Source organism: Chlorocebus sabaeus, chromosome 10 (genome assembly GCF_047675955.1).
Source record: "Chlorocebus sabaeus isolate Y175 chromosome 10, mChlSab1.0.hap1, whole genome shotgun sequence".
In the NCBI taxonomy this organism is placed as follows: Eukaryota; Metazoa; Chordata; class Mammalia; order Primates; family Cercopithecidae; genus Chlorocebus; species Chlorocebus sabaeus.
Window position 1 is genome coordinate 20,825,941 of NC_132913.1, and position 14,031 is coordinate 20,839,971.

Sequence of the window (14,031 nt, forward strand, 5' to 3'; positions counted from 1 at the left end):
ACCAGGAAGCTGTTAATTAGGCTGGGTGTGGTGGCTCATGCCCATAATCCTAGCACTTTGGGAGGCTGAGATGGCAGGATTGCCTGAGCCCAGGAGTTCAAGACCAGCTTGGGCAACATGGTGAAACCCTGTTGCTACAAAAAAACCACAAAAAAACAAAAAAAACTCCAAAACAAAAATTAGCCAGGAGTGGTGGCGTGCACCTGTAGTCCCAGCTACTTGGGGAGCTGAGGTGGGAAGATTGCTGGAGCCTGAGAGGTTGAGGCTACAGTGAACTGTGACTGTGCCACTGCACTTCAGCTGAGGCAAGAGAGTGAGACCCTGGGTGGGGGGTGGGGGGGAAACCAAAAAAACCTGTTAATTAGGACAGCTTCTTTAGTAGACACATTTTAATAATAACCTTGTTTTCAAGAAATGTATTTTTTTTTTAAGAACAGCTATACCATTGCATGTTTTTCATCTTTTCAATGTGTGAATCTCAGTTTCCTAGTTACAGAAAGTAGGATACCTGTCTCCATGGTTTATTAGCTACAGTGAGGGTAAATTAAAGGATTTAGTTTTAGAGGTGCAGTTGGGAGCCATGTTAGAAACACGCTGTGGCCGAATATATTTTCAATGATGGTCACACCAATTCTTATGTCATTTCACAGGTTCTTCTTACAATGTGACACTGACATGCCTCCATTGAGAGGTGGGATCTATGTTCTTCTTCCTTGAACCTGAGTAGACCTTTGTAACTGTCTCACCCAATAGAATGCAGTTAAAATAATGCTGTGTGACTTCTTTTTTTTTTTTTTTTTTTTGAGGCAGAGTTTTTTGCTCTTGTCGCCCAGGCTGGAGTACAATGGTGCAATCTTGGCTCACTGCAAACTCCGCCTCCCAGGTTCAAGCAATTCTCCTGCCTCAGCCTCCCAAAAGTAGCTGGGATTACAGGCGTTCACCATTACGCCCAGCTAATTTTTGTATTTTTAGTAGAGACGGGGTTTCATCATGTTGGCCCTCGTCTTGAACTCCTGACCTGAGGTGATTCACCCGCCCTGGGCCCCCAAAGTGCTGGGATTATAGGCGTGAGTCACCATGCCCAGCCGATGCTGTGTGACTTCTGAGGCTAGGTCATTGAAAGTAATATGGCTTCAACTTGGCTGGCCCTCTGTCACTCCCTTTCTTTCTCTCTTGGGACACTTGCCTTGGGAACCTAGACACCATTGGTGTGAGGAAACCCAGGCCACATGGAGAAATCCTGCAGTGTTCCAGTTGACAGCCCCAGAAAAGCTCCCAGGTGACAGCACCAATTGCCAGACACATGAGTGAACAAGCCTTCAGAGAAGTTACCAGCCCCTAGCGTGGGTGTCTTCCAGCAAAGGCCACAGTCATCATGGAGGAGACATGTCATCCCTGTTGTACCCTGGTTGAATCCTGCACCCATAGAAACTAAAAGAAATAATACATGGCTATTGTTGTCTTAAGACACTAAGTTTTGGAGCAATTTGTTATGCAGTAATAGATAACTAAGACAGATCCTATAGATAATGATAGCAAAATACCATATATTGTAAATGATATTTTACAAAGTGAATATTATCTGTACTTCTTAGTGGTACTGTACGAGAAAGAATTGTAAAATTCATAAAAACAGAAAGATTAGTGGTTACCAGAGGCTGGAGGGGAAGGGGAAATGGAGAGTGATTGCTAAATAATTATAGACTATCTGGGGTAATGGAAAATTTTTGGAAATACTGGTGGTGGGTGCACAACACTGTGAATGTAATGCCACTAACTGTACACTTAAAAATGGTTACAATGGCAAATTTTATGTTACCACAGTATAAAAATTCAAAAAAAAAAAAAAAAAAAAAAAAGGAAGCGAAAAAATAAGGAAGGAAAATTTAGGCTGTTCTCTTATTTGTAAAATTAGAACATGTTATCGGCTGGGCGTGGTGGCTCAAGCCTGTAATCCCAGCACTTTGGGAGGCCAAGACGGGCAGATCACGATGTCAGGAGATCGAGACCATCCTGGCTAACACGGTGAAACCCCGTCTCTACTTAAAAATACAAAAAAAGCTAGCTGGGCGAGGTGGCGGGCGCCTGTAGTCCCAGCTACTCGGGAGGCTGAGGCAGGAGAATGGTGTAAACCTGGTAGGTGGAGCTTGCAGTGAGCTGAGATCCAGCCACTGCACTCCAGTCCGGGCGACAGAGCAAGACTCCATCTCAAAAAAAAAAAAAAACAAAAAACATGTTATCATAGGGAAAAAAACTCTCCCCTACCCCACTACTCCAAATAATGTAGAACTCCTATTTTGCATGGCTAATTTATACATTCTCAAATATTATAAAAAGTTATCTAATTAGTTGTGAAATATACAGAATTCAGATAAATATAAAGAATGAAATCATTAACCACAAGACATGATTTTTAAAACAATGCATAAGGGAAATTAAAGAAAGGGTCGGCCAGACGTAGTGGATCATGCTTGTAATCCCAGCACTTTGGGAAGCTGAGGCGGGCGGATCGCGAGGTCAAGAGTTCGAGACCAGCCTGGCCAACATGATGAAACTCTGTCTCTACTAATAATGCAAAAATTAGCTGGACGTGGTGGCATGCACCGGTAGTCCCAGCTACATGGGAGACTGAGGCAGAAGAATCGCTTGAACCTGGAAGGCGGAGGTTGCATAAGCCAACACTGCACCACTGCACTCCAGCCTGGGTGACACAGTGAGACTCTATGTCAAAAAAAAAAAAAAAAAGGGGTGGAGGAAAGCAAAGAGATTAATAGACTGATGAAGTTGGTGTTTTAAAAAAAAGGTAACAGGCTGAGTGCAGTGGCTCATGCCTGTAGTCCAGTACATTGGGAAGCCAAGACAGGAGGATTGTTTGATACAAGGAGTTCAAGACCAGCCTTGACAACATAGCAAGATCCTGTCTCTACAAACAACAGAAAAATTAGCCAGGTGTGGTGGCGTGCACCTGTAGTCCTAGCTACTTAGGAGGCTGAGGAAGGAGGATTGCTTGAGTCCAGGAGTCCCAGTCTGGGCAACATGGCAAGATCCTGTCTCTTAAAAACAAAAAAGGTAACAAAGAAACAAAAAGAATTAAACATTTAAAGAAAATATTCTATTCTATACAATAAAACTGCAAAGAGAGCTTGCAGAATTTTGAAAATACTAGCAAATGTTCAGCAAACATGAACAAATTCTATCAGCTATTTCTAGTTAAACCATACTGTATTTCCAAGAGAGGTAAACTTTCTGTCCTTGCCTATCTAGAAATGAGTTGATTTTGTCCTCATCCTTATTCAGTAGTTTTGCTGGGCATATGATTCTCCTCGAATCCTTCCTTTCTGAGACAGGGTCTTGCTGTGTCACCCAGGTTGGAGGGCAGTGGTGCAATTACAGCTCACTGGAGTCTTGACCTCCTGGATTCAAGTGATCCTCCTGCCTCAGCCTCCCAACTAGCTGGGACTACAGGAGCATGCCACCATGCCTGGTTAATTTTTGTATTTTTTGTAGAGGCTGAGTTTCAACATGTTGCCCAGGCTGGTCTTGAACTGCTGAGCTCAAGTAATCCACCTGTCTTGGCCCCCCAAAGTGGTGTAATTACAGGCATGAGCCACCATGCCTGACCTCTCAAATCCTTAAAGGCATTGTTCTGTTTCTTCCAACATCTGTTGATGCTGAAGATGTTGTTTCTTGGTAGGCTGCATATTTTTGCTTTCCTTTAGGGCTCTTCAGGAACTTTTATTTCTGGTATTTTAAAATTTCACAGTGATCTACCTCTATATAATCTATATTCATGTGCCTTTAAAAATTTTGCTCAGCACCGAAGATACCTTATTTTGAATACTACTATCTTTAGCTCTTGAAAATTTTTATTATTCTTTGATAGTTCCTTTCTGTTAATTTTCTCTTTTCTCTTTTCCTGGCATTCCTATTAGTAGAATGTTAGACTTATACATTTATGTCTTATCTTTTACTATATTTTCCTTCTTTTTGTCTTTTTACCCTATAAACTCTTAGTTTTCCCCTACCTATCTTTCAACCCTTATTATTTTAGTTTGGCAGTCATATTTTTACCATCTAAAAGTTTCTTGTTATTTTCTATTTTTTTAACCATATTCTCATTTTATTTTTATAGGCAATATAATCTCAAATCTGAAACTACTACTTAAGAGTTTTTTTTAAATTATCTTCAGGATCAATCTGTGTATTAGTTTACTTTTGCTTACCTTTTTCATGCTATAGATTTTCTCTTCAAATGTCTAATGACCCTTGATTGTCCCTTCCTTGAGGGATGAATGGGGAATAGGAGGGTTTCCTGAGAACTCAGGACATATGGGGCTATCAGCAAGATCTGATGGGACACGCTGATTGAACATGAGGGATGAGGAAGATGCAGGGGCCTAGAGTAATCCTCAGACTCCTAGATTTTTGACTTATAACATGGTAGGGATGATATTTTCAGTTACTGCAATAGAAAATACAGAAAGATAAATAGGTTCATTAGAAGACCAAAAAACAAGAGATAAGGAAACAAGTTCACTTTTAGAAATGTATGCGAACTAGTGGTACTGGGGTAGAGGATTCCAGGAAGCAGGTTTGGAGTCCATGAGAGAGTCAACTGAGGCCAGGCATGGTGGCTCATGCCTGTAATCCCAGCACTTTGGGAGGGTGAGGTGGGCGAATCACTTGAGGTCAGGAGTTCCAGACCAGCCTAGCCAACATGGTGAAACCTCAGCTCTACAAAAAATACAAAAAGTAGCTGCGCATGGTGCGCACGCCTGTAATTCCAGCTTCTTGGGAGGCTGAGGCATGATAATCACTTGAACCCGGGAAGCAGAGGTTGCAGGGAGCCAAGTTGTGCCACTGAACTCCAGCCTGGGTGACAGAGCGAGACTCTGTCTCCAAAAAAAAAAAAAAAAAAAAAAGAGAGAGAATTGGATGTAGGTATCGGAGAACAATCATGGACATGCAGGTGGATAAAATCATAAAAGTGGATGTCATGCCACATAGAGGTAGTTCAATAAAGAAAAGGTAAAAAGGACAGAAAACAAGGGAACAAAATTAATGGTCGACTGAGTAAAAGATCCAGAAAAAAACTCAAAGCAAAAAATCAGAAGGGTGATGGCTTTAGTGTGTGTTTTGGTTTCCCATTCATTATAGTAGATGCTCAGTAGGTACTTTCTTTTTTAATTTTTTTTTTTTTTAAAGAGATGGGGTCTCAGTGTTACCCAGATGGGGCTCAAACTCCTAGGGCATAAGCAATCCTCCTGCCTCAGCATCCTAAGTAGCTGGGACCTACAGGCGTACCACTGCACCTGGGTTTCAGTAGGTACTTCCTTTTTTTTTTTTTTTTGAGACAATCTTGCTCTGTCGCCCAGGCTGGAGTGCAGTGGCATGAGCTCACTACAAGCTCTGTCTCCTGGGTTCACGCCATTCTCCTGCTTCAGCCTCCCGAGTAGCTGGGACTACAGTCGCCCGCCACCACTCCCGGCTAATTTTTTGTATTTTTAGTAGATACAGGTTTTACCATGTTAGCCAGGATGGTCTCCATCTCCTGACCTCATGATCTGCCCACCTCGGCCTCCCAAAGTGCTCAGCAGGTACTTTCTTTCAATCAGATTAACTTGTGTCCTTCCGTCCTGGGAAGTTTTCTTAAATTATTTTTTTCTTCCTCTATCTTATCTTTCTAGACCTCCTAGTAAGAAAAAAGTTTCTGAACAGATTATTTAATTTTCTTCACTTTTCCTATATCTTTGTTCTACTTCTGGGTAATTTCTTCATTATCCTTCTTTCTTTCCTTATTTAATTATTAATTTCTGGTATTAAAGTTTTAAGCTCTAAGAGCTTGTTGTATTCTCTGATTTTTCCTTTTTCTTATTCTTGTTTCATGAGCACAATATTTTTACTTCTCTGTGGCTACTGATGGTAGTTTTTTGTTTTGTTTTTACATTTTCTTCAGCTCATTACATTGTCTCTGTTGCTTTTGTGTCTCATTCTTGGCTTGGATGTTTGTTTTGGTTTCTGTTTTTCACATGAGAGGTTATCCTCAATGCCTAGTGGCCTTTTGTTATCAACTGATATTTAATAAGATGCTAAAATGCCATCAGGAGTTCCACATGGAAGACTTCACTGTAGCATCATCACCGACTCTTTTATGATCTCCTTCAGTCTCCACAAGTTTTTGCTTGGTCTAGTCAGTTTCTCCACAGACTCCACAGACGACACAATGTTAGCTACCACCCACGGAGCTGGTCAGAGAAAGGTACTAAAGAGACCAGGCGCGGGGGCTCACGCCTGTAATCCCAGCACTTTGGGAGGCCAAGGTGGGTGGATCACGAGGTCAGGATTTCAAGATCAGCTTGGCCAAGATGGTGAAACCCCGTCTCTACTAAAAATACAAAAATTAGCTGTGCTGGTGTCGCGTGCCTGTAATCCCAGCTACTCGGGAGGCTGAGGCAGGGAACCCAGCAGGCAGAGGTTGCAGCGAGCCGAGATTGCGCCACTGCACTCCAGCCTGGACGACAGAGTGAGACTCCGTCTAAAAAACAAACAAACAAACAAAAACTTACCATTAATTAAGGAATCTTTCTTAATCTGTTTGTTTTCAATTTAATGCTTTAACCATAACCTCAACCACCTCTATTCCTATACTTAAAAAAATTTTTTCTTTCTCTCTGAAGCAGGGTCTCACTTTGTCACCAAGGCTGGAGTACAGTAGTGCGATCACAGCTCACTGCAGCCTTAGCCTTCTGGGCTCAAGAGATCCTCTTGCCTCAGTCTCCTGAGTAGCTGGGACTATAGGTGTGTGTTGCCATGCCTGGTTAACTTTTGTTGTTGTTGTTGTTTAGACAAGGGTCTCTCTATGTTGCCTGGGCTGGTCTTGAACTCCTGGGCTCAAGCGATCCTTCTGCCTTAGCCTCCCAAAGTGCTGGAATTAAAAGCATGAGCCACCATGCCTGGCCTTAAATTTTTTTTTTCTTAAGAAGAGCAAATAAAACAAACTGATGTCAGCATAGCTATATATATAAAATGTATAATAGTCCACTGTCATCTATATTGAATAATGTTTAAAAAATACTTGAATCTTTTGTCCCATTCTATATTTTAAAGAATCTGTTTCTTTAATGACTTATATCTCCATTTTCCCACCAAAAAAACCCAAAAAACAAAAAAACAATTGCAACATTTGTTAAAACAAAAGAAACCTTCCCAACAACAAAACAGAACAAAGAAGGCTGAGTGTGGTGGCTCATGCCTGTAATCCCAGCACTTTGGGAGGCCAAGGCAGGCAGATCACTTGATCTGGTCAAACAGATCAAACCAGCCTGGACAACATGTCAAAACCCCATCTCTACTAAAAACACAAAAATTAGCCAGGTGTGAGGGCTCACGCCTGTAATCTCAGCACATTGAGAGGCCAGGGTGGCCAGATCACTTGAGGTCAGGAGTTCGAAACCAGCCTGGCCAACATAGTGAAACCCGGTCTCTACTAAAAATACAAAAAAATTAGTCATGCATGGTGGTGGGTGCTTGTAATCCCAGCTACTTGGGAGGCTGAGGCACGAGAATCACTTGACTCCAGGAAGTGGAGGTTACAATGAGCTGAGATTGCGCCATTGCCCTCTAGCCTAGATGGCCGAGCATACTCCATCTCAAAAATAAACAAACAAACAAAACAACTAAAGAAACCTCCCCCCCAAAAAAAGAATTCTCAGGGCCTTCATATACCAGCTTTACAGTTGATCTTCTTAACTAAGCTATTTAATTAAGCTATTTTAAAAATAACTTATTTTACTATTTAAGCAATGACTTATTTTGGGAAAATAGCATTTGAGAATTCTCATTATGTGCTGAAGGCAGGTTGAGAGGTAAGGTTAGTAGTGACTGACAGTATGAGAAATTGATGCATACTTCTGCCATTATGGTAGTTTATGAACAGTGCATGGGAGTAATCAGTATAGGTGATGTTCTAAAATAGAACATTACACTTGAGTAATAAAATTAAGGCTTTAGTACATAAAATCCAGAAAACAAGGGAAAGGGTAGAAAGGAAATCATTTTAATAATATTGTGAACCAAAAGATACTCTTAAGAATACAATGTTAGCAAAAGGAGAGGACAAGATTAGCTATGGCTAATGTTATGATGGCTAAACAGAACAATGACGAATGCTGTCACAGGAAGTAAACCTTACAAGTTAGGGTCCTGGCCACAGGGCTGCCATAAGCTGGAAGGCCTAAAAGGAGTAAGGATTTCCTACTAGGTAATCAGTGAGAAACCTGATCCATGTCATCAATTGTGCTTTCTGATCGTAGCCTCTGGGCAATCAGCAGGAAGTTGATTGATGAGGTCTCTTTGACATTTAGCAGCTATGACTAATAGAAAAACAAGTGAGAAAATCTCTTTGATATATTCTAAAGATAATTATACCTGCTGGATGAAAACAAAGAGGGGCTCCTGGTTTACTGAAAATGATTTTTTGCTTTGTTTTTTTGAGACAGAATCTCACTCTGTTGCCCAGGCTGGAGTGAAATGGCACAATCTTGGCTCACTACAACCTCCACCTCCCTGGTTCAAGTGATTCTTGTGCCTCAGTCTCCTGAGTAGCTGAGACTACAAGCATGTGCCACCATGCCTGACTAGTTTTTTGTATTTTTAGCAGAGACAGAGGCCGGGTGCTGTGGCTTACACCGTAATCCCAGCACTTCAGGAGGCTGAGGTGGGCGGATCACCTGAGGTTGGCAGTTTGAGACCAGCCTGACCAACATGGAGAAAACCCATCTCTACTAAAAATACAAACATAGCTGGGCATGGTGGCACATGCCTGTAATCCCAGCTACTTGGGAGGCTGAGGCAGGAGAATCACTTGAACCTGGGAGGTGGAGGAGGTTGCGGTGAGCCAAGATCACATCATTGCACTCCAGTCTGGGCAACAAGATTGAAACTCTGTCTAAAAACAACAACAACAACAACAACAACAACAACAACAACAAAAAACGAAAAGAAACAGGGTTTCACCATGTTGGGCAGGCTGGTCTTGAACTCCTGAGCTCAGGCAATTCACCTACCTCAGCCTCCCAAAATGCTTGGATTATAGGTGCCAGGCCTGAATATGAGTTCTGAATTTGGAGTCTATAGGCTTCTCACAAGACCCTGGATGGTCTTCTGTGAGCTTGGGAAGCCCCTGAAATTGTCATTTTTCTGCATTGTGTGTGTTTTGTGGGGAGCAGTTCTTTATTGTCCCCATAGTTTCAAAAATTCAGGACCCACCAAAGGCTGGGTCTAAGAGAGTAGAATAAAACATCTGAGGCCGGGCATGGTGGCTCACACCTGTAATCCCAGCACTTTGGGAGGCCAAGGCAGGAGGATCATGAGGTCAGGAGATCGAGACCATCCTGGCTAACACGGTGAAACCCTGTCTCTACTAAAAATACCAAAAATTAGCCAGGCGTGGTGGCAGCTACTCGGGAGGCTGAGGCAGGAGAAGGGCGTGAACCCAGGAGGCGGAGTTTGCAGTGAGCCAGGATTGCGCCACTGCACTCTAGCCTGGGCGACAGAGCCAGACTCTGTCTCAAAAAAAAAAAAAAAAAATCTGAAGATGCACTTGTGATTTTAATAGCCCCATTTCTTTTTGTTTTCTTCTTTTTGTTTTTGTTTTTGTTTTTTTGAGACAGAGTCTCACTCTGTTGCTCAGGCTGGAGTACAATGGTGTGATCTCGGCTCACTGCAACTTCCGCCTCCCAGGTTCAAGCCATTCTTCTGCCTCAGCCTCCCAAGTAGCTGGGATTACAGGTGCCCTCCACCATGCCCCACTAATTTTTTGCATTTTTAGTAGAGACGGGGTTTCACCATGTTGGCCAGGCTGGTCTCGAACTCCTGACCTCAGGTGATCCGCCTGCCTCGGCCTCACAAAGTGCTGGGCTTACAGGCGTGAGTCATGGCACCAGCCCTAATAGCTTCATTTCTTTCCTTAATTTTCTGCACATAAAGAGGGATTGATAATTTATATGTGAATATACACATGGGTGGTGACACTCTTTTTAAGGAGAAGCAAATACATGAATCTCTTACATAATTCATGAGAATCCCTCTGGCCTCTTTGAAATAATAATTTTTATAAACTGAAGAATGCCAGCACAGAGTGCTCTGCAGGCACAAAATGTGCTAGCTGAGCTCATCTGTCTGTCACTGTAACTGGAGTTTGGATAATTTCTCAAAAGACTGCAAATGACAAGTAGGGTCACACAATCAAAAAAGAGGGAAACTGTTGATAAGGTAAGTAGAAAAAAGCACATGGATTTGAATGGCTAGGAAATTACTGGCAGGACCCAAAGGTCACATAGGTCAGTTTAAAACAAAACACATTATCCTTGATTTTTTTTTTTTGAGATGGAGTTTTGCTCTTGTTGCCCAGGCTGGAGTGCAATGGAACGATCTCAGCTCACTGCAACCTCCGCCTGTCAGGTTCAAGCGATTCTCCTGCCTCAGCCTCCGAGTAGCTGGGATTACAGGCACCTGCCACCACGCCCCGCTAATTTTTTGTATTTTTAGTAGAGATGAGATTTCACCATGTTGGCCAGGTTGGTCTCAAACTCCTGACCTCAGGTGAACCACCCACCTCAGCCTCCCAAAGTGCTGGGATTATAGGCATGAGCCACTGCGCCCGGCCATCCTTGATGTTTTGAGACAGAGACATATCACCATCAACTCATGGAGACTCAAGCAGGTATTGGGAACATGTCTGGTTTATAAAAGAAAAAGGTGACCTTAAATAAGATACTAATTTGTAGATACAGATATCAAATATAAATATCTGTAAGATGCTTCTAATGACTTTTCTTTGTCCTTTTTTGTTAATTTTTCATAAAGTGTTCTCTTTTAAGTAGAGCTGGCAACACTGCTACAGCTGTTAATAGATTCACTGATTAAAGAATTTGGGAAAAAGGTAGTAAGAAATAACTGCAAACAGAATGCTTTCCAAAAAAATGCATATTTTCCAAAAATGTTAGATTCATCAATAACATGACTCCCTGCTCCTTAGAGGAGGAAGAGTGATCTAAGCCTATGGTAATTTTTATCACAAAACTTATGAGGAAAATATAATTACAATAACATGCCCATGTCATAAGGAAAGTGGAAGATAGAAGAACATATTCCTCTCTTCAGTTATACAGCTGAAACTCAGTTATTGTGTTCCTGTCTTTTGTTCCATATTGTTTTTGAAAAACAAAAGAAAAATACTGCTTTTGGTGAGAAGTACTGGGAATACAAACTGCAAAATGCTTAAGATGGCAAAAATGAATGTTTTTATCTGGAAAGTTCAGAGTCCTAATCTATTTGCCCTGTTTTTCACCATAGCAAACTACTGGTCTTTACAGACAAATCCCCTGGCCATGATGATAGGATTAAAAGTCAGTTATTAGAACTGAAGGAGAGGGGAAAAAAAAAAATCTAGTAAAACTCATAAAAAATAAAGCACTTCAAAGCTTGGTGCTATTCCAGGGAAGCACAGGCTACCAACAAAAGCACTGATGTCAGGTTTAATAGACTTTGATCAAAGGGCAGCTCTGGTAGGAACCATTACTGCCTCATGTCATTTGGCCCCTGTTCCTGAAAAAATTAATAAACCTGTTTTACAAATGGGTGATCGGAACATCATGCTGGTCTCTTGAACCATAGAGGATTGATGATTGGAACTGGAACTAAACAGCCCTCATGAGCATTTGTAAACAAGTCAACAAGAGTCTGTTTTCAAAGGAGATAGAGTGACACAAGTAGGGTTTTAATCATCTAACTGAAAAAACAGATTTAAATTATTCTAAGAAAGAAATGACTTTTTTTTCAGATTTTCCAAAATGTTTATTCCCATACAGCTGAATAAAATACTGACAATATCCACTCTTAGGCACAACTAGTGTTTCCCTGCAGGTAGACAGAAAACAAAACACACAAAATAAAACACATTTTGATTTTTTTAAAAAACCCAAAGTAGTAAAAAATAAAATGCTACTACTACTTATTATGATTTTTTTTAGAGACATGGTCTTAGCCAGGTGCGGTGTCCCATGAAGTGGGAGGTTAGACTCCTGTACATATCTCTAGGAAAGAGGCTGAATGCGGGTGGATGAGCAGCAACAGCCTGCAGGCCCCACTTCCACGGCAGCTCACTTCCATGACACCTCTAAAATGCCAGGCAGCTACCAGACGCGACACTGCATCTCCCTAAGAAGGAGGTCCTGAAGGGAGGGGCTGGTCGCCATGTTTGCTGTTTGCACCTTAGCCGTTCCAGTCTTCCCGCTTTGGACAGTCCAAGCGGAATGGAGTATGGAGGGTAGAAGGGATCCCCCAGCACAGCACAGCTGCTCTACCAAAACGTGGCCAGACTGCTTTTTTTAAGTGACTCCCCAAACCCATTCCTCCTCACTGGACAGAACCTCCCAACCGGGTCACCAGCTACCTCATTCAGGAGCCTCTGGACCAGTAACAGGCCTGTACTTCCCTGGGAGGAAGCTCCAGAGGGCGGGATAGGCTGTCATCTTTGCGTTTGGCGGACTTCGCTGGTGATACCTCTAGGTACTGGAAAATCCGAGGTGACTAGGGACTGGAGGGGCCCTCAGCATACTTCAGTAGCTCTACGGAAAACTGGCCAGACTGTTACATGGGTGCCCATTCCCATATCTGCTCATTGGGTAGGTCTTCCAAGCCTGGGGCTCTAGCCATCCCCCACCAGAGCTATGCAGCCAGTAGATGCCGAGCCAGTAGATGCCGAGCCAGTAGCTGCTCAGCAACTCCCTGTACAGAGCCTCCAGGCCCAAAAGTATAAAAGCCCTGGGAGACAACATAGGCAATACCATTCTGGACAAAGGAATGGGCAAAGTTCTCATGACAACACCAAAAGCAATCTTAACAAAAGCAAAAGTTGACAAGTGGGATCTAATTAAACTTAAGAGCTTCTGCACAGCAAAATAAACTATCAACAGAGTAAACAGACAACTTACAGAAAGGAATAAAGTATTTGCAAATTATGCACCCGACAAAGGTCTAATATCCAGCATCTATACGAAACTTAAACAAATTTACAAGAGAAAAATAAAAACTTCCATTAAAAAGTGGGTGAAGGGCCCAGTGTGGTGGCTCATAGCTATAATCTTAGCACTATGGGAGGCCGAGATGGGTGGATCACCTGAGGTCAGTAATTTTGAGACTAGCCTAGCCAAAATTGTGAAACCCTATCTTTACAAACAATACAAAAATTAGCTGAGCATGGTGGCATGTACCTGTAGTACCAGCTACTTGGGAGGTTGAGGCATGAGATTTACTTGAACCTGGGAGCCGGAGGCTGCAGTGAGCCAAGATTGTACTACCGCACTCCAGCCTGGGTGACAGAGCGAGACTCTGTCTCACCACCACCACCAACAACAAAAAAGTGGGCAAAGGAAATGAACAGACACTTCTCAAAAGAAGACATACATGCAGCCAACAAGTATATGAAGAAAAGTTCAATATTACTGATCACTAGAGAAATGCAAATCAAAACCACAGTGAGATACCATCTCACACCAGTCAGAATGGCTATTATTAAAAAGCGAAAAAAATAACAGACGTGGGCAAGGTTGCAGAGAAAAGGGAACACATACACTGTTGGTGGGAGTGTAAAATAGTTCAACCATTGTGGAAAGCAGTATGGCAGTTCTTCAAAGGGCTAAAAGTAGAAGAACTATCATTCGACCCAGCAATCCCATTACTGGTTATATACTCAGAGGAATAGAAATCATTCTACCATAAAGACACATGCACAGGAATGTTCACTGTAGCACTATTCACAATAGCAAAGACATGGAATCAACAGACATGCATGTTGATGACAGGCTAAATAAAGAAAATGTGGTACTTATACATCATGGAATACCATGTAGCCATAAAAAAGAATGATATGTCTTTTATGGGAACATGGATGGAGCTGGAGGCTATTATCCTTAGCAAACTAATGCAAGAACAGAAAACCAAATACCACATGTTCTCACTTATAAATGT

General features: G+C 42.1%; 1 protein-coding gene across 10 annotated transcripts in view; it reads right to left on the reverse strand.

Annotated features, from left to right (window-relative positions):
* Window positions 1-14,031, reverse strand: part of ZRANB3 (zinc finger RANBP2-type containing 3) — a 317,061-nt gene that overhangs the window by 32,158 nt on the left and 270,872 nt on the right. The gene's annotated exons all lie outside the window — the stretch shown is intronic.